The sequence below is a fragment of the Drosophila mauritiana genome, chromosome 2L (genome assembly GCF_004382145.1).
Source record: "Drosophila mauritiana strain mau12 chromosome 2L, ASM438214v1, whole genome shotgun sequence".
Taxonomy (NCBI): domain Eukaryota; kingdom Metazoa; phylum Arthropoda; class Insecta; order Diptera; family Drosophilidae; genus Drosophila; species Drosophila mauritiana.
Window position 1 is genome coordinate 1,538,974 of NC_046667.1, and position 24,381 is coordinate 1,563,354.

The 24,381-nt window shown below is 41.5% G+C and overlaps 1 protein-coding gene across 5 annotated transcripts in view; it reads left to right on the top strand.

Moving 5' to 3' along the window:
* The first annotated feature begins 708 nt into the window (after positions 1–708).
* LOC117150946 overlaps positions 709–24,381 on the top strand; it is a 50,000-nt gene continuing 26,327 nt past the window's right edge. For 2 of the 5 annotated variants that reach the window (XM_033318114.1, XM_033318118.1), the window contains exons 1-2: positions 709–782; positions 2,121–2,484. The gene's annotated coding sequence lies outside the window, so the exon portion shown is untranslated. Of the gene's footprint in view, positions 789–1,913; positions 2,031–2,120; positions 2,485–24,381 lie in introns of those variants that run through there. The other 3 variants (XM_033318115.1, XM_033318119.1, XM_033318117.1) reach the window with 3 other exon arrangements.

Consider the following 24,381-nt stretch of genomic DNA (forward strand, 5'->3'; position numbering starts at 1 on the left):
ACTTTTTATCTCGTTTCTGCGGTGCGTGGTCTCTGTTAACTGTCGGGCTTAGCAGCGCTGCAAACGCAAGCCGGTTGTTGCAGTCGCCTGTTACGTCTACGATATTGGTTTGTGGTTTATGTTAGTTAACAGTGTTACGTTACTTACGATATTTGACAAAATAAGGAAGTCTATTATGTTACAGCTCACAAGCAGCATCAATAATTACTTGTTAATGAATATTAAATAATACATTACTTTTTTAAATATTCTGTTCATTAGTTTAAACCCGAAGAGACACATTATTTATTACAAATGACATTTATATCAAAAATTGCTAAATAAACCGTACAGTTATTTGCTAATGACAGTGCTTGCGTTCGCTTTGCACAGTTTTGCTTCCTCTGGCCAAACTATTACCACTTGGGTAATTTAGTTAGCTAATTGGAAGCCAATAAATTGGCCTGCATGTCTGGCCAGTGAAGCAAGGCGAAAACGGAGTTTAAGCAAGGGTTTAATGCACCCCCGAAAAAAGCCGAAAATAACTAAGCATTAACTTGGCATGCAAGCAATGCCAGTTAGCCAAGTTAGCAGAGGGTTAAAAGCCGGTTAACACTCCAAAAGCCGAAGTCTCTCTGCTGCGTCGCTGCTTTCGCTTCGTTCGGCGTCGCTGTTAAACGCTAACATGGACTGGAGCTCGATTTCAGAGCCCCGATTCTTGGCTTTCAGTCACCTGTTAAGGCCCAAGCGCTACGAACGTCGACGGAGTTTTTCCGGGAAATCGCCAGAGGAAAATCACGAGAGTGCGTGTGTGTGATCTTATGTGTTGCTTGTGTTTGTGTTGATTTCTGCATGCTTTTCCGCTTATCATTTGCACTTGCGAGCATGCATTCTATGCCACCAAGAAAAAGAAAACACATCATTCCTGTTCGAAAACCAGTTCTGTATTATTTTGGCTTTGATTTGGCGGCGACGGCGAACAACGGTTTCCAGCTGGTCCAGAATTCCTGAACGCGCGCCGTGACGTCGCCGCGCTATATGTACTCCATACTGCACGGTGTGGATTTGGCCAAGAAGCGACTTTGGCCAAGTGGCTCGCCTCTATCAATAGAGCTTTTCATTTGGTTTACCGTTAGGCGGCGGGTCTAGCTGGTTGCTGTTGTTGTTGTTGCTCTCGAGTGGGCAGCGCCAGCGGAGCGTGGATCTTTGGGGTTTAGTTTAGAAAGCCGGAGAACCCAAGGCATCGCACCTCGTCTCTCCATCTTTGGATCTCGAGTAAATCGAGAAAAGTCGGGGGAGCCAGAAGCGGGAAAGAAAACCAAACCAGTAGGCAGTAAGACGGCAGAAGGCTTAATTAAATTTAAGGCGCACACTTATGGCCAGACTTCAGAGATTGACCGACTTCTGATGCCAACAAAAGTGTATGAAAGCCGTTAATTGATTTGTTTATTTGCTGTTTAAATTGTTGCGCAAAATTGGATAAATACTTCTGCCCGAAACGTAAATAAATCGAAATAACTTTGGCGGCTTGTTTGCATATAATTATGTGGCACAAACGGTTTTATACTCCTTCGTAATTGAATGTAAATTGGAAAAATGATTTGCAGCGTGGAAACAGAAAAACTTTCCAAGAACACATATTTAAAAATTAACTTTGAAATTTTATATCAACTAGGTGAAATTCAAAATCAATTGAGCTTGTGGTGCAGTAATAAAAACATTTTATCAATTCACCTTTTCATATGAACTTAAATAATTGAGGTCGCTTTGCGTTTAAAATTTCCCCATGACCAAGGAATTTCCTTTGATTAGATAAATGCGAGCCAAAAAAACATAATTGTGTTCACAAATAAAAGGCCAAAAAACTGGGCCGGAAATTACAAAGATTTTCGAATGCAATCATAATTATTACTCGTGGCATTCCAGCCGAATTTTCATTCTTTGGGAAAACCACACGAAAACATTCCAATGGCAAACAGGTTGCCACAAAGCCGAGAGCAGCAACAACATGGCCAAGAGGGAAAATCAAACACGTGCACAGAACGGAAAAGGTTAACAACACAACAAAAGTAAAAACAGCAAACAGCAGCGGTAACAGCATTGCGTTTTTCCTCTTCTTTTCTTATTTTGACCAAACACAGGGAAATAAACCAAATTTTAAAACCGCGCGCTAACTGAAAAAAAGATTCGAATATAAAACGGGGGAAAATAAAAACGGATATAAAGGAATTTCAAGCGTTTGGCGTTTTGTCAACCAGTAAAGGGCCAAGTGACGAGCAAAAAAAAAACGAAAATATCGAGGGAGAGGCGCACAAGTGGCTGCAACAAAGGGCCCGAACCACCGAACCCGCGACCTCTGGCACCCCAAAAAACAACAAAATATAAGAATATCTACCTTTTGGCCGGAAAACGCTTGTTTCAGCACGCGAGCAAGGGAGACGGGACGACTGCGAGGGAGGGAGACAGGGCCAGGAACAACAGCAACAAAAACAACAAAACAAACAGGTGAGAAGGAGACTTGCACGAATGAAAGAATGAATGAATGAATGCCTGGGTGAAGAATTGCAGGGGGGCGAGTCTGGCGAAGTGAATGAATAAAGGCCACAACTGAAAAACGGAGGCCAGTACAGTGATAACTCAACGAACACCAATTCTATATTATTTAAGTTATATAGAGCAATGTAAATTTGGCTAAATGGCTAAAAAATATATATATTTATTATTAGTCACACATTACTATAAAACTTTCCATTGCTGTTGTAAAAAACCAATATCAGCAAACCAAATCATCACATCGGTGCAATAACTTTCTAGCCACAAATTTAACTTAGCGAGTGCCCACTGTTTGTAAGTGCCAGTTGCGATACAGTGATTGAAACTGATAAAGAATAATAAAAAAGGCTTTCCTCATGCGCGAGGATTTTCCCAAACAATTCTTTCCCGCGGCGGTGGTTTTTCGTTTCACTTCGGAAGGCGGAGAATCTGCTCAATAAGCAATTAATATGCACAAGTGTCTGCCCGGCGAGTTTCCACCAAAATCTCCGAGAGGAAACGGGCCCGAGCCTCGACTGTGTGAAAATGGGGAAAGAAAGAAAAGCCGAGCCCAGCGTGGCACATTGTTTCGATTTCCACGCAGTGTTAAGAGCTTAATTTAATTCCGAAAAGGTTTTTCCACTTGATGAAAATTGAGTTTGGTTTTGTCGGGGAAAAAAATAGGGCAAAGAAAAATCTTGGTAATGAAAATACAACACTGCCCTCTGATTCAATAATTAAATATATATTTTTAGTAATTTTATTAGTTCGTGTGTGTCGTCAAATTAACAAACATTTCTCCTCCAATTTGGGGAAATGGTTTGCATGCTGCCTTCTACCATTCATTTTAATGCAAATCAGGTTCTATTATCTCAATTGAAAGTTGCCTTTGAGTAATTTGAGACTAAATTTGATTCTCTGCCGGAGTCTTCCATTTTCCACTGATATTTCTCCATTCTGCAGCTTATCCCAGTCACGATTGCAACTTTAATCTATGGCAATTTATATTTGCTTTTGTTGGTACTAAACAAATTCACCCTGAAACACACACAGAACTATTTTGGCACAAAGGGACGTAGTCGGTGGTTTTTCCGGGGGGGGGGGTTTCCTCAGAATCAACCATAAAAGTATGAAATAAATCAGAATATGCACAGAGCAATGATTTATCATTATTTGGATTCTGCAAATGCAATTTGTGCCCCCCCTGCTCGTCGAGCCCCTGACCTTGGTGGAAACTCTGCGTGAAGTTGCAAAGTAAAAATAACCGGGAAAAGTTGCAAAAAGCATCAGAAGGAATGCCAAAAATACGCAAAACAAAAGAACAACGAGCTCCCAAAAAGAAAAACACTCCTTCAGAAGTACAACGTATTGTTGTAGTCAACTCGATTCCGGCGAGACTCTTGTGAAATATCGCACTTTGCTTATAGAAATGGTTATCTGCGCTCGAAAAAGAAATTCAGGAAAAGTCCGAGTAAACAAAAACACAAACAGCGAGTAACAAAACGCATGGCAAACAAACTCGCACAGACAAAAGTAATGTGAAACACAATAAAAGTGTCTAACTGTAGGAAGAAATGAAAGTCAAAGAAGGGGGCTAATATATATGTATGTATATATATATATATACCTTACATTGAAGAGAGGTAAGGCCCCCATTTCCGCCTTACTTCTCACAGCATCTTCGGCGGCTCTATTAGCGGCAATCGAGTTTGTATTCTCTTTCGTTGATCTTGATCGTGAACTCGAAAATATTTAGAAAATGTGTTAGAGCCGCGGCCAGAATTCGAGAAAGGCGTGCGGGGAGCGGGGGATTTGGAGACTCGTGTCTGGGTTTTGAGAAGAAAGCGTGCAAATTATGGTTTCTAGGAAACTGGGTGCCTGACTGATGAAGACGGCCTAACACCACCTGTACCACCATATTCCGCAGGTACAGTGGTTGATATAGCAATTAATGGTTGAATTATTTTTTGATTGCTCGGTAATTATTTTACTGCTTTATAAAGTCTATAGATCACTTCTTTACGCTTGGTTTGTATGGCTGGTTGAGCGAAAACCCAATTATTCGCACACACTTGCTCCTTGAAACTTATTCTATAATTTTGTAGGTTTTGTAGGAATCATTGTTTATTGGTAATAACTTCATTACATAAAGAAGTGATCCCACAATAGCATGTTCCTTATATACTGTTAAATCAGTAGTAATTTATAGTTGTAACTTACGCAGTGTAATGCTTTCTTTATTTTCTTTGAGCACTTTAATTTCCAACCATCCATCAAATGGCTCCCCAGCACTCCAAGAACCTAACAATCCACCTATCTGCGAGTCAAGCTGTTTCCCCCAAAAGTCATAAACCATTTCCTTTGGCCAACTTGGTGTTTGGGCCATCAAAGCCGCACAACCACTTCCTCGGATTCTTCCCACTGTCGGAGGGGTTCCCTTGCAGATAATTGAATTATGATCGAGGAGTGGGGCTTACTGGGCTAATGAACACAAGCTGAAGGGTAGTCGAGTGAGCCAAGAAGACAGGGCCCACATTGAGGTGATAATGATCCCAGTGTTCATTATGATAATAATGACTATGCTGCCACTCAGAAGCGAATGGAAAATGTTTGAGAGAGATGTACGTGGAGAAGAAAATGAGAATGAGTCGCGGCAATGAACTCGAAAGAAGCAATGCAGACAAACTAACAAAAAGATGTGGTAGAAGAGGCATGCATAACTAAGTAACTGCCACAAACAGAGAAAGAGACGGCGAGCGGCTGAGTGAAAGAGGCAGCAACTGGGCGAGCGACTGAGATGGCAGGACACGCAGCATGCAGTTGCAGTTGTCAGTGCATCATTATCCAGCTGAGATTTTTGTTGGCCTATTAGAAGGATGGCCAGTGGCAAAAACTTTTCGAGTCTGCAGCTGCATAATAATGCTGGTCTACACTGGGGGAAATTTATATTAAAGTAATATAGATACTATAGATACTAACTATTACTTGTTTCCTTATCCGGGGGAAGACATCTCAATCCATTAGTTTCTTTTATATAAGACTTCACTTGAAGATGCATATGATAAGATAGCTATACATTTTCCCTCTGTGTGCCTTTAAGATCCATCGCCGTCATCTGTTTTTGACTCAAATGTAGTTGGCAGGAGGAAAAAAAGAGGAGTGCTATATAAAGAGAGAGGTCATTCATCCAGCGTTTATCACGTTATGCTATGCCTAACCCCCACCCCCAGAGTTTATTAACATATTTTTCTTTCCCTTTCTAACCACCTGTTTTTTTTGTTTGTTTGTTACCAAGTGTGGCTTTGGCCTTAGCTGTTGTGTATTTCTACTGTTTGTTGGTGTTTCTCTATCATATCTACCTTTTTCTGAGACTTTTTTTTTCAGATTTTAGGCAATTATTTAAAGCTCTTATGTTAGTTAAGAACCCAGAGATTTAAATGTTTCTTTTACTTCTTTATTATAATTGTTACTTGGAATCTTTGAACTTGCAGGGAAAGACTTTCCCATCAGTAGTTGCTTTTTCACTGTAAAGGGTATTCCCTTGGCCATTCCAGCAGTTGTCCTCCTTTATTCTGCGGCCTTTTTTGTGCCCTCATTTCCTGGATGCGCCCACCACTTGGTGGCGGTTTGGAAAGTGGAAAGGTGGCAGGAGAGGTGGAAGCTGTCGGGAAAAGACCCCAACTTGGGTCCAGAATATCCCTGACCAAACTTCTCACTGTCGTTCCACGCTTCTTTTACTGCTGCCGGTGACGCTTGCTTTTATGCATGCCTGTTTTTCCTGCCGTTTCCTATTATTTCGCCTTTTTTGGCCTACGGTTTTGGCCAACAGGAAATAGCCGACATTAGACTGGGCTGGCACGTGTTTATGTTGCTTTGCTGTTATTTTATGCTCCACGCTGGGGCAGGAAATGCGACAGAAAAATGCATTTTCAGTCGCCATGGAATTTTCGGTCTTTTATTCGGGAAAAACTGTTGGCAGTTTCGCATCTGCTTCTGCTCCTAGTTCTCTGGACGGTTTTTTTCAGCACCCAGGGTTTTTTAAGCGATCTGTGTTTGGGTTGCTTTAGATTTCATTTCAATTTCGGTTTAATCCGGTGCAGAAATATATCTTTTATATGTGAACAGAACCGGAGGAAATTACGTTTTTATGCCTGAACTATAAAGCCAAAACAAACGAACGATTTAACTTATTTTTTTATTATTTTTCGAGCGAAATTGAAACTTTTATTGCCACTTCCACTATAATGCCGAACTAAACGGTAATTTTACCCAAATAAATCTACTAAATAGTCTACTTAACCCATTAAAGTCGAATAAGCAATGAATTTTTATATGAACTAAAAGTAAAATATCATCAGTATCTCACATTTGAAGGAAAGCGTTTATAACAAAAGTTTAATAAACGTTTTATAGTGGAGTAATCTAAAACTAAATTTGTTTCCTGTTTTAATATCCAAAAAACATTGTTATTTTTCGCCCTCATCCAAAATTTTGTCCAATCTTTTTAGCATATTTCAAACCACTCCACTCCTCCACTCATTAAAAGAAAACTCTGTCGCCGGTGGCTACTTCAAAAGCCACTCTTCCCGAAAAGTGCAGCTGCAGTCCATTTATCCGACCATCCATCTAGAATGCTGCAGGGCATTTTCCTTCATCGAGGTGAAGAAACGAAACCAAATGTGGAAACAAGAAGAGCCAAATGAAAAACTTTGTAGTTTTGTTATCTGGTATCTGCCTTCTGGTTTCCAGCCACACTGTTTGTATTGTGGCTCATTTGCATTATTTTAATTCATTCCATTCGGGTAATCCCCAAAAGAAACTAAATAAAAGCTAAAATTGATGTTCTGTATCAATAGATCAGAATGAAAATGAAAATGGTGATGGTGGTGGGGAAATGGTTACGGTTCTTGGGAGCAACCGTTATGCTGACTGCATACACTTAATTAATTTCCAAATAAAACGAGAAACGAGAAGAAAACCCACAAATTGAAGAGGGGCCAGCAGCAATCCATATGGCAAAACTTTCAACTTACAATTCAATTTATTTTTCAACAAGAATACAAGAAAGCCGAAAAAAGAACTAAAAGTAGAACAAGAAATAAGGAAGTGCAACAAAGGCGGCGATAGAGCAAAGGTAAAAAGACAAATTGCAACTTTTTGAGGCACAAAAATCACAGTTAGCAGATAGTTTTACCCTCAGTTTGCCCACCCACTTCCTCCAAGGACACACAAAAGCATAAGGAGAAACTTTGTCCTGCCGCCAGGACACTTGAAACAAATTGCAATTTGTGCCTTTGCCTACGAAGCGGGGTTAAATGGTTTTCCCTTAGCTTTTTGCGGCGTAGGATGACGTAGGATGTTCGGCGGGGTCTCCAGTGTTGCCAATAAATTAAGTGCAGCAATTAATAATTAAAAAAGCGTGTTAATTAGAGAGCCACACACAGAGTAGAACGCCAAAGGGGGGCGGATGGTGGGGGAAGACAGCACCGATGGAGCTCAAAATGTTTCGGCTAATTGCGATTTCAATTAGCCGTATTACGAAAATCCTTTTGGTCCACTCCATACAAACCAAATCGAATTTTAATGGTGGAAAATCGAGGTTAACAGTGGGTTATTACTTTAAGCTCTATAAATTAAAGATTCAAATTCATTTACTAATAAATTAAAGAAGTAAGCAAAGCAAACCTTAACTAACCCTCTAAGCCATAGCAAGTCAACCGTCTTGGTATGAAAATCGTGTGAATAAATTGAGCTTGTCACATCAGCAGAACTAACTGCCTTTGTTATGCTTACTTATCCATGTTCATCGCTTTGTCTACCCGCAAACAGTCCGTTAAATAAGTCCATCGTCACTGCCAATGCGCTCCAGCATTGGTTGAAGTTGGCTGGTAACTTTTGGCCAGCACTGTGCTGGGTGTTCTGTCATTAAGGTGGCCGTTGTGCTTCCGTTCGGTTAGTTTCCCCTCCCCCCTTCCCCTCTCATGCACACCATTTCATCTCCAAAAACATTTTTCGCTGACAATTCGCTTGGCCAAGTTAACTGGGGAAATCCCCACGCTCATATTTCATTTCATTGTGCGCCATTTCTCTGGATATGAATGCACCCAGACAGGAATGGCGACTGCTGACTGCTTAATATATCACCGGACTTTGCCAAATCTTTTATTACATAACTCGACTTAGATGTGGTCGGCAGCGGAAGAGAACCATTCCCCTATATATCTGATATCTGGAATGCCCCTCACGTTCGCGGCGTTGCCTAATTTAGTTATGCATCCAGGCACTACATATGTCCGCCCCCCGATTCATAACCATCCATCCACCCATTGATTATTCACAATCAATCAGCGTATTGAGTCGGCCAATTCCCGTTACGATCCCATTTCCCGTTGCGCCTCCGATTCTATTTCCATAGCCATATATATTGGAGACCTCAATTACTCGGCCACGGATATTCTGTTCTTCGATTCGCCGAATTGCAATTGAATTTGGCTGTGCCAATTAGTTAATTAGCAGATAAGTGAAATAGAGGAGCCAAGTGATGAGAATGGCCAATGAATAAAAGGGGAGCTTATAAACTAACCCACAACTAATGGGGGGTTCTGAGATAAAAGATTCAACAAAGAATATATATATATATACTCTGTTCTGTTGATCAATTAAACAAATCATTTATATCAATATGAATGCACTTGGACATACTAAAAAGAGGCTCCTAATTAAATTGGTCAGAATTGGTTTAAGTAAGAATTGGCTTAAACTAATCAGCTTAGGCAAATAATTATTTTCAATTACGATGTGCGAAAGTGCTCGGCAAATTGCAGATTTGTTCGACAACCGTGTAGACCTGAATACAACTCAAACTGCATGCTGTGTTCATAAATCGAACCAACGACATTTAATCGAGAGCCAGAACACAACAATGCCCAAGGCAAATCGAAACAATCCCAACTAAATCGACTCAAACCGATTTCGATTCACAGACCGACACGCAAAATAAAACAAAGGCTAAGCGGCTTTGGCTGAACCCCAACCTGAAGTGCCTTGTGCAACGCTGCGTATGCGCAACAATTAAGTCAGCAATTTTCTGTGGCTTTTCGCATTTAATTTATTTCCTGGCTCACCTTGCCACATACTAGAGTCGAGCAAAAACCGACCGATTTTAATGAAGTACACATACCGAAAAGTTAGCAAATAAAACAAACGCAGTCTCAGAACTAAACCAATTTAAATGGGTTTCGAAAAAAAGCCAACTGCCAGGAAAAATATGCGAGTCCAAATGACCCAAATGGAAAATCGCTGAAGGCAGCAGCAGCAGCAGCGAAAAGCCACAAAACATAGTTTCTAATGAGCCAAATTAAGCAAACGTCAAACAATTAAAGCGAGCCCAGCGAATGAGCGTGTAATTATTTTATAATTAAATTCCATTTAGCCAAGACTCGTGTCTCCGCGACCACGACAGTTGGCCCATGTTGGCCTGAAAATTTGTGTAAGCTCCTGTGTGTGTTAAGCTTTTTCAGCAGGTGCAACAGGTGTAAATTACGACAGAGGCGAAACCCAAGAAAAAAGGGTGACAGCCAGTAATCGCTGCAATCAGCTCGCAAAACAACAGCGAAAACAAAAGCAACTCCAAATCCGTTTCCGGCACGTCAGACAAGGGTCACTAACTGGAAAAACTGCCAACGAGCTAGCTGGTTTTTAGCAGGATATAGAAATAATATGTTTAAAATTAACCCCTTTAATTTTAAATGAATTTTAACGTAAGCGCAGTCGTGCACGTCATATTCACGATACAAAAAAATATACTTTAGAAGTCTACATCTTAAAGTCAGGGATCACAGACGATCGATCGTGTCTTCTAAGACTGCCACGAATCGATGGGAAAATGGAAAATTCAAAATCGAAGTACTCTCCCCGGAAAGAGTAGAGAAATTAGTAGGCAGCCCGATGCACTTGTTGTTTTCCCTCCGCCGTGTTTATTCTGAGTTGGCAAGACAAAGTTATAATTTGTGGTATTGTTATTCGCCGACTGGTTGGTGGTTGGTTGCCTGTATTGTTGCAATCGAAGCTGGCTAAAATTGGAGAAAGTCAGCCGAGTAATTTGGTCTTTTCGCAGTCGTTCGCATGCGTGCAGCGATTTTAGTTTTATTTTATTTCAGATATTTGCCGGCAGTTTTATTTGCACAGTTTTTTCGCTTTGGCTTGTGCCTTGTGGGAGGTGCTGGCACTCGATTGAGCCTTCTAGAGTGGAGTGAACTAGTTTCCATTTAATAGTTATAGCCCAAGAGCCACTGGCAAAGAGAGCATGAAATGTGCAACGAATTGTGGCAGCCGTACAAAAGATTTATTGAAGCCGCTGCTGCTGGTGCAGCTATTAACAAAATTACTTAACAAGCGGCCGAAAAACTGGAGAAAAATACCATATCCAGCAGCAGGAACTCCCTGAGTTATTGCCAGTCGGCTGAGTTTCGGTTTCGGCTTTGGCCAGTCCAAAAGGCCCAAAGGGTGGGCATTCTGCAACCGCAGGAAACGGGCGACAGGCAGCAGGCGACCTTGTGAGGCGGCGATATATTCTATTTAATTGCATTCGCGGTCCAGACCAAAGAAGCCCGCAGAGCCGGAGTCTCTAAGCCGCTGTCAGCATTTTGGGGGCTGGCAACTCGGATTCGCCTCCACATGTGCCCGAATTGCCAACTGCGGATGGAGAACTGCAAGGCACAACTCCCAGCACAATGTGGAGAATGTTAAGCCCCGGATTACAACGGACATCAAAAGTGGGCGGTGACCGGGCGCCTTGATTTATGATTGCGCAATAGAAAGATGGAGCGGCGCGCTCACATGTAGTGGGGCCCAAAGAAAAGTGTATTTAAGCCCTTTATGGAGTGCAATCCGGGGAGCTGCAAGTGGGGGGCTGGCCAAAAGAGGCCCTTAAAGGCCCGATGAATTCACAGATTAGATCTTGTAGTGCTGGCGAAATAATACGTAGTGGCTGATGGTTAGAGAGAATATGGATTTTATAGGACTGACATTTAAGAAGTAATAGTTGCGCATACTTAAATAAAACTCGGATTCCAATGCAACCTGTAACGTTAAGTGTCCCAAATCGACTTAAGTAGACCGGAAGCTCACAATTAAGCTCGTGCTTCTTCCTATTCCAAATTGAATACGCCCACCAATCTGTAAGTTCAATCGAATCCCCAGCAGATGGCCGGGCAAGGAACCCATTTCCTGCACCTTCATTGACCATTGATTGGAACTCAGCCGTCCATCGAATCCTCGACAGTCAGCCGCAGAATTGGTATCGCTAGCTCGCCTTTTCTATGTTATAAATTTTCGCTAACGACGCCCCTGGCACCGGGAGAAGTTGCTTTGTTTCGTGGCCATTTGCCACGTTTATCCCCCCTCCCCCCTTTGGTTTTTCGGGATGGAGCCCACTATCGTCCAGTCGCAGCTTTGGACAGCAGCAGCAGCAGATCCAATTGCGGTTGCCGCCTGCCAATCGGCAAAAGTTGATGACCGCAGCGCAGCTATTGAAAGGCAATGAAAACAACAAAATCACATCGGATGGATGCAGTGGAAAGGGGGGATGCGCCGGCGAAGGACACTGGCTAGCAATGCAATTTGTTATTTTGAATTTAGCAATTTTGAGTCGCAACTATTTTTGTGCAGCAAAAGCAATCGGAAGCGGGGCACAAAGCCATGAATGCGCGCATCCAGTTTTCCCTTCTCTTTGTTTGCTGTTATTTAATTAAATGTTCCGCGAATTTTCGAGATCGAGTTGCGGAGGCTGGCAGTCGTGGGAATGGGCGTGGCAGCGGGTTTGGCTGCTCTATTATTAGCCACAAACAGCGGGGAATTCTTGTGATTATTGGTTCGATGGAAATGCAGAAATCATCATGCATTTCGCCCAACTATTTTTAGTGCATCATCATATTGCCTTCGCTTCACCGCCCCATTGCCACTCACCACTCACCTTTCCGAGTGTCCTTTTTCACTTCGTACTCCTTCAAGGACGAGAAGGCTGGAAAAATTTGAAAAATTCCCAAGTCAAGGGCTAAATAAACTTTGTCGCTCGGGTGAAAAGAGCAAAAGTGTTTGACAATCGGACACTGGGAAAAAAATATGAAACCATTTAGTTGGGTAGTTCTCAGCCCTGAGGGTGTTTGCTCTTAATTTAAAGCGCACTTAAACTTTTTATTTCGATTTTTATACGGCAGTTATCCGGACAATCATCTTGTGAAATGGATATCTAAAGTACCCAATTCTTGATTTTTACTCCCTGTGCAGTCGCATCTATCGTCTTTCCTGGCTCGCTATATATATAAATGTCTATCAATTTGAGCTGTTATCCTTGTGCATATCCTTTAGCCAAAGCTCACTGTCGGCAGCTTGTCTGCCCCGCCCCCGTTTACCGCCCACTTACTGGCTGTCGTCTGTGCAGGAAATTTATTGAATTTAATATGCATATTGCACGAAAAATGTATGCATTTTCTTTTTTTTTGTTTTTGCCATATGCCGGTAGCTCTCTTCTGGCGAGCACACTCTTACCCTTTTGTCATTAAGTGTTATGCAACGTCAAATTGTTTTTATTGTTGTTGTCATTTTGAGCCCAAGATGGAAATTTCAATTTGGATTTTTGATGGCAGAATTTTCAAGTGGAAAATGCTTCAATGGCTGGGTCCATTTTCATGCAGATTTCGGGACTATTCGAAAACTGAAAAAGTGAACAATGGAACTTTAGCATGTTTTTTTAGGAAAATTATATAAAAAAAAAAAGAAAAGAAAATAATATCGATTTTAGTAACTCATATTTGGTATATGTATGTGTTTGAACATGCATTAATTTTCCTTTCATTTCTTTCTTTCTAGGTAAGCGCCTTTAAACAGACAGCACCACGTAAAAAAACACAACAGCAGGTAAACCCTCTAAGCAAGTCCATTAAATTTGAACCAAAATTTAGAGCCAATCTCCACACTGACCCCAACGTTGACCCACTGCGCTCCCAAAGAGATTTCAGCTAATTACGAGTGTGTGTCACTTTTACGAACGTCTCTTAAATGACCCATTAAGCTGGGCCATTAATTTTTAGCCCAATGACCCCGCTAAGACGGCGAAAAAATCGAGAAACCCGAGAGGAAAACCAAATTAAAATTACAAATATTCGAGCTACACACTAGAGAAACACTAAAATTGCGCATAAAACAAAATAAATAACCAATTAAGGAGCCGACGACGGGATGTCGGGAAAAGCGCCCCGGAAAATCGAGTGCGAAATTCATTAATTAGCCATAATGGTCGCCCAGCCGCAGGGGGCGTGGCCTTTCAAGGGGCGAAAAATGGGGGGCGGACATGTCCATTCGCTATTGGCATATCAGAAACACATGTCGCTTGTCATGTGTGCCAAATGTGGCATGCAACATTTAACTGCAGAACAACAGAACAACAGAAGCTGCGTCAACGGCAACTGGCAAAATGGCAAATGGTAAAGTGGCAACAAAACAGAGCCATAAACGCGGCTAATTGCCAGAGGAATGCCGCCAGAAGGTCAGGTCATGTCACTGCGGAATGGCACTTGGGGATTCTGACTCAAATGCCGGGCGGCCAGTTACACTGGCAAAATCAAATTATCCACCACAAAGATAAACTTTTTAACGAAAAATACCTATAACTGGCCATTGAATATGGTTTCCAGCAAAATGGCCCCAGTTGATCGAAATCACTTAACACAAAGGTGTCTTCAAAGTTAATCCATTTGAAATGCTTTCGATTTTCGCCCCACTTCGGCTACTTTTCCCCTCTTTTGTCGAGTGTAAAGAGGCCCGCTCATAAGTAATGTAGTTTGGTATGTGACATGGATTGGCAGATTCGACCGGCGTATGGCGCGTAAATTGGTGAAGAGCCCAGATTAACCGTTAATGGCCACGAGTGTTGGATGCCACGCTTTTTGATTTTGGGTATTTTGGGCATTTAGTTACGCTCAGCAACTTGCTTGTTGGTCAGTTGCTCGTAGCTCTGGACCCAAACACATACGTGCACACCTAAATACAATGCCCCAACTCGATTGACTCGTTTTTTTTCGGGTTTTCTTCAGTTCGAGTTGGCCAAGACATAATAACGATGTTTGATGATGCGGTAACTGAGATGAGGATGCCGTGCCGCCGTTTACTCCATTGGCAATTTGCCGATGTTTATATGCCTATTTGAGGCCGTTTTTCAACTTGGCTTCATTCTCCGATTCCGATTTCAATAGACTTGTTCAGCTTGCCATTGGAAATGCGAGTCGAATGTATAAACACAGTTGCTCCGTCTGCCTGGGGAAGATTGGCATTTGGAACTTGCAAGTCGACTGCACTTATTCCTGTGTATTTGGGACGCCAGGGACCCCAGAGGCCAACATATTCCGGAACGAAATGAGCTGGGGGAATGCAATTTATATGGACCTCATTAAGCAGCAATTGATATGGACAGCAGCATAGGAATAAACAATTAGAATTAGAGGAACGTGGTCTAGAAATGAACGTCTCCTGGACATATTTAGTGCCTGGTAAATAAATAAATTGCAATAAACTTGGCTACAATGGTAGCTTGCAAAGCAACTATGCTTCGAAATGAAAATAGTAAGCCCATGGTTAATTTCATTAACATTTCAGGCATTTCCACTTATAAATATCATATATGCCATTTTTTGTTGGCCACAAAGAACTTTAAAATAGCACAATAATATAAAGAACTTGTAAACATGCATAGCATTCCTTTTGCTGCTGATTGATAAAGGGAATTATTCAGCTATATGCTGCTGATTTAATTTAGCCAGCTTGCCAACAACTTCGCTTACATCATCCAATCGATAGCCAAAAAGGGTTTCCAACACTTAATACAGACGCGACAGGAGTTACAACATACTCGTAAATAAATAACAAAGCCAAAGCTGAAGTCATGCGTATTAAATACCATGGAAATCGAGAAAAAATCAACCAAAATCAAATGCAAGGGGAGCCAACAAAAAGGCTGAAATCGACCAGCACGAACTAAATTGCAGGCAATCATTTGGAAATTCAAAAGCAAGGCACTGAAAAGCTGAAATACTGAAAATTCCCGAAACAAACCAGTGTGTGCAGTCACGATTAAATGTTTATGTGTATGCACGACTATAACTAAGCGTAAACGGTTTCAGTTAGTGATTCATGTGGCTAAATACAGCCATATTAAAGCCGACACATTTATCGCCATCGATATCTTTCACCGGCGAAATGGGGAAAAAAACTGTGCCACTTGTGTAATTATTCCATTTGACATGAGCCATTCGGCGGGGGACACTCTTTGATTTACGGCGATCAGCCATCGAACGAAATCAGTGCAGCTAACAGTGCAACCTGTTTGCGCCACGGAAAACAAGTCCCCAACTGCAGCGCAGCCTGAAAATTGGCCTGCAAATTGCCCCAGAACTCCCTCCTTGCCCCTCAAAATGTTTTTACTTCTTATGTGCCTGCACAGAAAGAAAACACAACGTTATAAGTGCAAGCCTTTAATGTTTAAATAACAATTGACATACAATTGTTTCTTTTTGAATAATAAGTCAGCATCTGAACTCGCAAAAAGATAGTAATCTGGTCATAACTGAACTTAAACGAGATACTTTAGCTAGATTTTCTTCCGGTGCTCTCTTCCTGAACTTCCACAGCTGCCGACGGCGAACGGGACACTCGACGTTTTGGGCCATTGACAACGATTAAAAACAAGTTTTCCCCACCGGCCACGCCCTCTTGCGGCCGCCGCCCCCTTTTCGGGACCATGGGCACTGGCACTTGTCCACCCAAGTTCCACTCACTTGTTTGCTTAACCGTTCTCGGCCTCAGTCGACGTCGGCTGCATTACTGACCCACATATAAAAGACATTCAATCGAACTGTTTTCTTTTTATCCCTCTCTTTCTGCTCCAGCCTCTCCCCTTCCCGCTCGCACACTGCCCTCTCTCTCTTTTGATGGCCTTGAGTGGCCGGAGTATTATGGTTTTGATGGAGAGCTGAGCTCAAGTGGACCCAAAGAAGCACTTGGAGGGGCAGCTAAGGCACTCAAAAGATAACTTTATCTTTCCACAATTTAAAGTTTCTTGGGAAAATATCACTATTTTATGGAATTTATTCAGCTAATATAAGACAGCAGTGGCAGAGGTTATGACCTCTCTCTGTACTCAAATGCAGTTATGGCCACACAAATTATTATTGGAGATTCAATTAGTAGCCATACTCATGCCCTTGCTATTCTACAAATGTTAAATTGGTTTAATTACTGCTGAATATTAAAGGTTGCATAAGGGTATTTTCTATTCGTGGTACCCACATCACATCCTCTTTTCTTCCTTTTACTCGTATAAATACACATTGAACTGTGCCGAACAGCATGTAAAAGGTGATGGGGATAGTCGGTGGCGACTGGCGAGTTTTGTCGTCATCAAACCGCGAGGTTTGCGTGTGTTTGTTAGTTGAGTGCATCTCTCTGTGTGCGTTGCGAGTGTCCGTGATGATTTACCGTTGTGGCCTTCTCTATGCACATACGTACACATCCATACACATGGCAATTCTGCCGCTGAAATAGAGCCAACTGCAAGGGGTTTTGGCCAAAAGTGGGAGTCTGAGTCTGGTACCCATCCTGATTCCGATTCCGCTGACATTTCTGTTGTTGGCTGTGTGTGCCCATTTGAACGTTAGCTACACATAGTTGGCTTGTTAGCCAGTTGCAAAGAGTACGGTACTCGGGCTCTCGCTCAGGTGCGGAAAAAAGAGATCTAGCAAAAAGAAAAGCGAGTAAAACCCAAACTCTCTGTAAAAGCAAGTGCAGAAATGTTTCAATTTGCAACCGGAAAAAGAGTTCAAGGCATAATGGCTTAACTAGGGGGATATGTTCACCTTATTCGTTTCAGACGCTTGCCGAGAGTGTTGATTCTTGAAAACATGAAATCTTGGTAACACGATTCTTAAAAGCTACCGGTTTGAACAAGCTCTTGCAACATTTATTTCAATATATATCCCTTATACCGAATTATGCATACCAAGTCCCAGTTGCTTACCATTTTAGTACTTCTAGTCGGCCTCTGGTCACTCTAACTACTCCTCTATCCCACCTGAGACTCCCCTTTGGTCATTAGCTCATGTGAAAAATGCGCGTTGGCTTCCTCGAAATGATGGCGTTGGACCGTTTGGAGGCTGGAAACGACCGCAAGGGGAGCAGCCGCCCCTCTCTCAAAAGAGCAAGCTAGCGAAATGAATAAAATGGGAACACGCACAAACAAAACAAACACACACACACTTTAGCCGGGCCGTTGGATTCTCATGTGTTTGCCACGCCCACACAATACACCGGAGGGCGTAAACAATAGGTGAAAAGCCAAATGAAAAAAGTATGATGTGGATGATGATGTGAAGCCCGCAAGTCATCGCAGGTGAGGGATATATGCGAAAGTGGGGGCGCAGAACGGGTCGGAGTGGCCCTAGTTGCAACTTGCAACATAAGTATTAGCTTCATTTTTGCAGCATTTAACTTGGCCCCCCGTCGCTCCCCACTCGTTGCCCCTGCGCCTTTGTAACTTTGTTTGCTGTTTTCTTCTTCTACTGAACATTTTTTTGTGTGTGCTCTGCCGAGCCTCAAATGAATTGAATGTGAAAAATTTAAATGCAAACAGCCGCAGTCGACGCAGCAAAAAGAAGAAGCAGACGCAGCACTGAGAAAAAATTGAGTTCATTATTTGAACAGTTTCAAAAAAAAGAACCTATTTTATTCTAAGCGTTGTCAAATGATAGTCGGGTCACACTATAATCATTGATAAATTATTTATTTCTGTCTGCAATTGGTTTTTTGTTATCAATGAAATATTTGTCTATGGGTGCATACAAGGAGTTCCATTTTTCACAGTGCATCCTTCCCCTGTTTGCGTTTTCGCGGGGTAACCCCTTTTTTTCTGAGCTGTTTCTGCTTGCCTTGCATTACACAAGTCGACAAGCCTTACCGCTCCTGCCAACCCCACCAAATCTCCCACTCAGCTCGGTCTAGCAAAGTTCATTGTACCATCTCGCTTAGTTGAAGAGTCTATGAGTCCAAAACAAACGATGCTTTTGATTGCCAACCAGTGGGTGGACTGAAGAGGGGCGGTGCTGTTTGCCAACGCCGCCAGAGATCGGGTCAAAGACTCGACTTTAGGCCTAAGTTGGGCCCTTTGGTTGCGGGCCAACGCAGTGCTCTGAATTTCGTGTTCCCATATTTGTTATGACTCTTTTATCTCTACGGAGGCAGGTGAGAAAACAGTTGGTGATATTAAACCAACAACACATAAAAAGATTTTATAAATTAATATCTTATAGTCCCAAGACAAAGTCGAAAGTATTATCTAAACACTTTCCTTGAGAGACCCTTCATTTGCCAATCAAATTAGAGAAATCATTTTGAAGAAATCTTGTCTCCCCGTTGACAACTAAAGGTCTTTTCGAAGATCTTTTTCTGTGTTGCTCATTAAGAAGACATTTTTACGCTGAATAGATTTCATCTCGTTTCACCGCGCGAATCTGCAGAGCAAACATTTCAGGGCGCAGCTTTAGCACCTTCACAACGATATGCTTTTGAAAGATTTTTTGCGAGACTTTCTCAAAGAATCGTGAGTGGGCAAACAGTTGGCCACGAAAATTAGCACTCGACGATGTCGACAAACAGCTCAGAAGATCTGCAAATTAGCAAGTCGCATTCCACCCACTCTGCGGCAAGTGCGTAGCGTAATTATACATTTGTAGTTTACAAATGCGATTTCGCAAGGTTAAATGCAAGGATCCTATTTTGCATTTAAGCTACCTCTGCATGAGTGTGCTCCTATTTAGACTGACAACTGTTGGCAAATAATTCCCCCACCCAGTTAACGCAGCATCCCCCTTAGCCCACTAACCATTTCCTCGAAACTCTGTTCATTATTCCGAGCACGCGTTCGCCATGAGTTTTGTGGCTGGGTTATCTGGGTGTCGTGCTCTAGTCCTCCCAGATAAGGACCCTCTTTCAGCCGCGTCCCTTTTGGCATATTTACTTTATTACAATGTGTGACCCCAGTGAAAACGCGACAGGATTCTTTTATGGGTCGCCAGTAGGCTATTCATAACTATTAAGGCAAATGCTGGCTTTTGAAAACTAAAAGATTTAGTGAAATCCCTGCGAAGTAAGAGCTACTTGGGTATTTATTATGAATTCAGATTGATTTACAAATTTAAATCTGAACTAAATTTAGAAGTCTCCTTAAATGAAGCTATTTTGTCTCGATATTTCTCAATTTCACAATGTACTTGTTAGTTTGCAGCTACGCTTGCATAACGCCATTTCCCTCTGCAGTTTTTTACGCAGGACATAAATAACGTATACGCCGCATTGGACAGTAACCTGCCCCTGCCTTTCTCCTCCGCCACTCTCTACCCATCTGCACCCCCTTCTCCACCATCTGCCGGCATATTCCTTCAGTCATTTATCATTTTCCATGGCGTTGACACTTTCACTTGTTTCACACAATGAACTGAACCACAACAAGAAAACGAAACATGGAAAATAAAAACCAAAATGAACCATTGACAAGTCAATTTCGGTATGGGTCTCCGCCCAACCTGGAGCTCGTTATGGCCTGTCAAATTTATTAGTTTCAATATAATTTGACAAAGAGTAAATTTGTACGGTTACATTTACCCAGTTTGGCCCCAAAGGCAAACATTTATCAACGGTTTCGACCTCTTCTCGACTTGCTTTTGTTTCTGATGCTCTCTGCTGTACTATTTTCATTTTTAAAGGCTGGCTCTTTGCAAAAATTTATGTTTATTGCGCGATGGCCTTGGCCAGAAATTATCATAAATTGCACTGTCATTACAGCGGAAACAACGAAAAATCGAGGCAAAATGGTACCATAAATATGAAAATACTGTTATTCTGCGTAATTGCGGCTTACTTTGGTTCATTTTCGGTTCAGGGCAGTTCATCGCCGGATCACTGCGGTTCATTCCCAGTTCACTCCAGTTCATTTCACTGACACTCAGTGAAATTTTGCTTTCATCTGCGAGCCGCGGCGGTAGAAAAACAAAAGTGTAGCAAAAAGATAGCAAAAGTGAAGTGAAGTCCATCTGCTCCGCTTTGTGTTTCTGCTATTTTCACTGCCTTCGCATCTTCTTTTTTTACTTTGCTGTTACATTTTTGTAATGCTTTTTGATGTCTTCATTGTGCGAGCCCGCTCGCTTTTTTTATCGGGTTATTATTTTTATGTTACTGCTGAACTTAATTAACATTTGGCACGACTTTCAATGTCAATGGCAATCTCACTCGGCGCTGCCGCACAAATGCCAGCAAATTAGTTAATTTCTTTGATCGCCAGATAAAAGAAATACTTTGCACTAATGATCCGACATAAGTGCGGCAAATGATGAGAGAGTTGCAGGTTGAAGAAAGTGATTTGGGACATGCAGATACAAATTGCAGCAGCTTTTTCATCCCAAACTGCACAGGTGTGAATGAAGAGAGCTTGTGAGTGTATTGTAATAGTTGTACATGTTACATGTACATGTTTTTTGTTTATAAACAGCTGTTATTCTCGTGAATAGAATCATTAATTCAATTTCCTTGTCTTTGCATTAACTCAATTTGTTTCCTTGCTCCCTTCGCCCAATTTGTGTGTCACCGATGACACTTACATCAATGTACTTCTACGCATTTCAGGACCAATTTAGAAGCTGCTAGGCAGCCCGAAATCCTACAGCTTCCCCAACAAATGAACCCGAACGCATTTCCGACTCTAAAATATCTACGAACATACATGCTTTACATTTAACAAGCACTCAAGTCGAGCTGAAGCTTACGAGCCAATGCACTTAAGTTTATTTGCTTGGGGACAGCAGCCAGACCGAGAAGGAATAAAAAAGAGTTGGGATGTCGGATGAATAGATGGCGGGAAACCCCAAAATAGCAGCACCTGGAACATAACCCATTGGGCAACATCAGTCCGACTTGGCTACTTGTCATAAGCATAAGCGACAGGTGCGGCCATTTGCTTACAACTCACTTGGCTGGTCACACTTCACACAGCTCGCATCTACAACCCTTTCTATCCGTTTCTTCATCGACTTGGCCCTTGAAGATACACGAGAATCGCTTGAGTTCTCCCTCAAGGGATTTCACTCAACGGGCCGCATAATTTATAAGACTTTTTTGCCGATGACTCGCCTGATATTGATTAGTTGTCATTTGACTTATTACCTGGGATGCTGACCTTGGCTCCTCTGCTGAGCCAATCGATAAAAAATCCAACACTCACGTTTCAAGCACTTCCTCAAACTATTTTGGCTACAGTCAGTGGCGATAACAATATTTCATTTCGTATTAGCCATATAGTGTGAATTTAAAATTAGCGGATAAGCATATGACTATCCTTTTAACAATACGAGAATCTGTAACGTTTTCCCTTTTTCACATAAGATAGTTCACTATTTCACCTTAACAGTCTGAAACGCACTGTACTAACATGTATCTTGTGATCTGCCCACATATTTTCGGTTCGTCATCGAAACTGACCAGCATCACAGGTCTTTAAAGCCCCATCTTATTTATAAGCATGAACATCACATACCGGAATACGTGCCATATTTTAGTTGTCTGTTATTTATTTGGTTTTGCTGTTTTATTTTTTTTTTTTGGGCCTTTGGCATTTGGTCAACTTTTTAATCGGTTTTTGCGGCTTAATTAAATCTGTTTTTTTTTCTCAGCTTCGGATACGTTATACGCTTCATTGTGAATGTTTTTCCATTAGCATATTTTTGTTTGTTTGCGACTTGCTCAACTCTTCGACATTAAAAGTTTCTGCGATTTCTGGCAAGTTTTTCCATCGCCTTTTTATTAGAACTCCATGAGTTCCGATTGGGAAAAACTTTGGTGGCTTCGTTGCATAAACAGGAAATCGAATGCCGGAATGTCGATTCGATTGTTGGTAAACATAACAGTCTGTTATGATTATTTATCATTGCCTGATTTGCTGGAACAACATTTGTATTGTAATATTCTGATGCGGGTTTCTGGCTCTGCTGGTTAGATGTTCGCTTTATTTATAGACGCCGATGATTATGATTGTATTATGCATAATTTGGCACGGAACTGGTTAAATAAAGGAAATCGGACATCAAACAGTGATTGGCTCTAGATGTCTGAGGCCATCAAATGGCTTGCTCTGAAATGAAACTTAAACTTTTTGGGGAAACCTTAGCTTTTTATGGTTCCTTGTTGATTACTTTACTGTTATTTATGAGCGGCTATTCCATTGACGATTTTATTTGCATAAACTTTTACTTTTTTACAGACTACACAAATTGGGTCAGGTTTTAAACGGGTCGTTTCAAACTTGTTTCTATATTGTTCTTTAGGTTGTCATTAGTTATATATGCAAGCATATGCAATTAAGCAAATTATAGAATACATTCAGATCTCACTTTTATGTGTACTATTTATTGTAAGTTGTTAATTTCCATGCATTTGAAATATTCGAGGCTCGATTTCCCCTGGGATCTAATTAGAGCAGCAGCAAAGTGCATTATCAATATATTATTCATTTATTCCGTTTTGGACAAAAGCTCTCTGGCGGAGTAAAAATAATACATCTTCTGTCACATACTGTATATCAATATAAATCATCTTCGGCTGTCCATGGCTGACATCAAATCTTTTAATGTATACAAATCATATTTTCCAATTCTATCGCTTGTAACCTTCAACTCCAACCAGAAATCAGAAATAACCCATTTTCCCCACATCCCAATGGCATCGCCCAATTCACGTAGCAAATCACTTTACAACTGTCAGACAAACAATGCCAAGAGCTGATGGCCAAGAGAGGATTGAGCGGAAAGTGTTGGCCAAAATGGGCGAACGGGCTAGTTGGGGCAAGGGGCGTGGCAGATGAAAGATATCCTTCACCGGATGCTGTTCGGCATTTGACTTTATCACGCAAATTGATTGCTTTGACCCGAAACGATTGACGAAATTTGATTGATAACTTATTAAGTTGGCCATTGTCTGTGTGAGATGTGGGCGTGGCCCGCCCCTATCTAATTTTTGCATGCTGGCAAAAGTTTATGTGTTAGTCTGGCTCATTTTTTGAGTCACGCATCGGTGAATGGCTAATAAAGATAAATATACAAGATGCCAGATGGCAAGAGGCAAAAGGCAGTCTCCCCCAATTCGCCACACTTTTATCTGCACTTGCCCAGCAGCAGGTTGCGGCCTGAAAAAATAACAAAACACAGATTTAAATCCACGAATATATCACTTTTGTGCTGCCTCACATAAAAATATGTAAAAAAGTAAGACATGCAAGTTGGCTCGCTGAAATATTTTGTAAAAACAGCCCAAGGGCCAGACAAAACACCAGAGATGAGTGGCCTGAAGCCAATGAAATTATTGGCCGGACCTGAACACCCAAAAAAGAAAAATAAACATCAGCGTCAACAGCAAAAAATGCTAATTCAAAACAAGCAGATTTTGCGGTTTATGCAAATGCCTCTCAGACCAGAATAATACCCAAACAAGTCATAACAGCCACACAGATTCCACTCGTTTGTACAACTTTGTGTTTGAGGAATAAAAATAAATAAAGATGTGATGTTTCTTGGGAGAAGTGCAGTCAAATTTATATAAGCTGGCGTGCAGGTTTCCCAAAGTGCAGGCACTTTATGGTTACTTCACTCAAAGTAAAGGTGGGTTTGGGCATTTAATTAAAGATTATATCCACATGCGTTTGCAATAAATCATACAGCTATCCTTTGTGTTAGGTAAGAGCTGTAAAAAATATACATATATTGGCAAGCAAATATAACAACA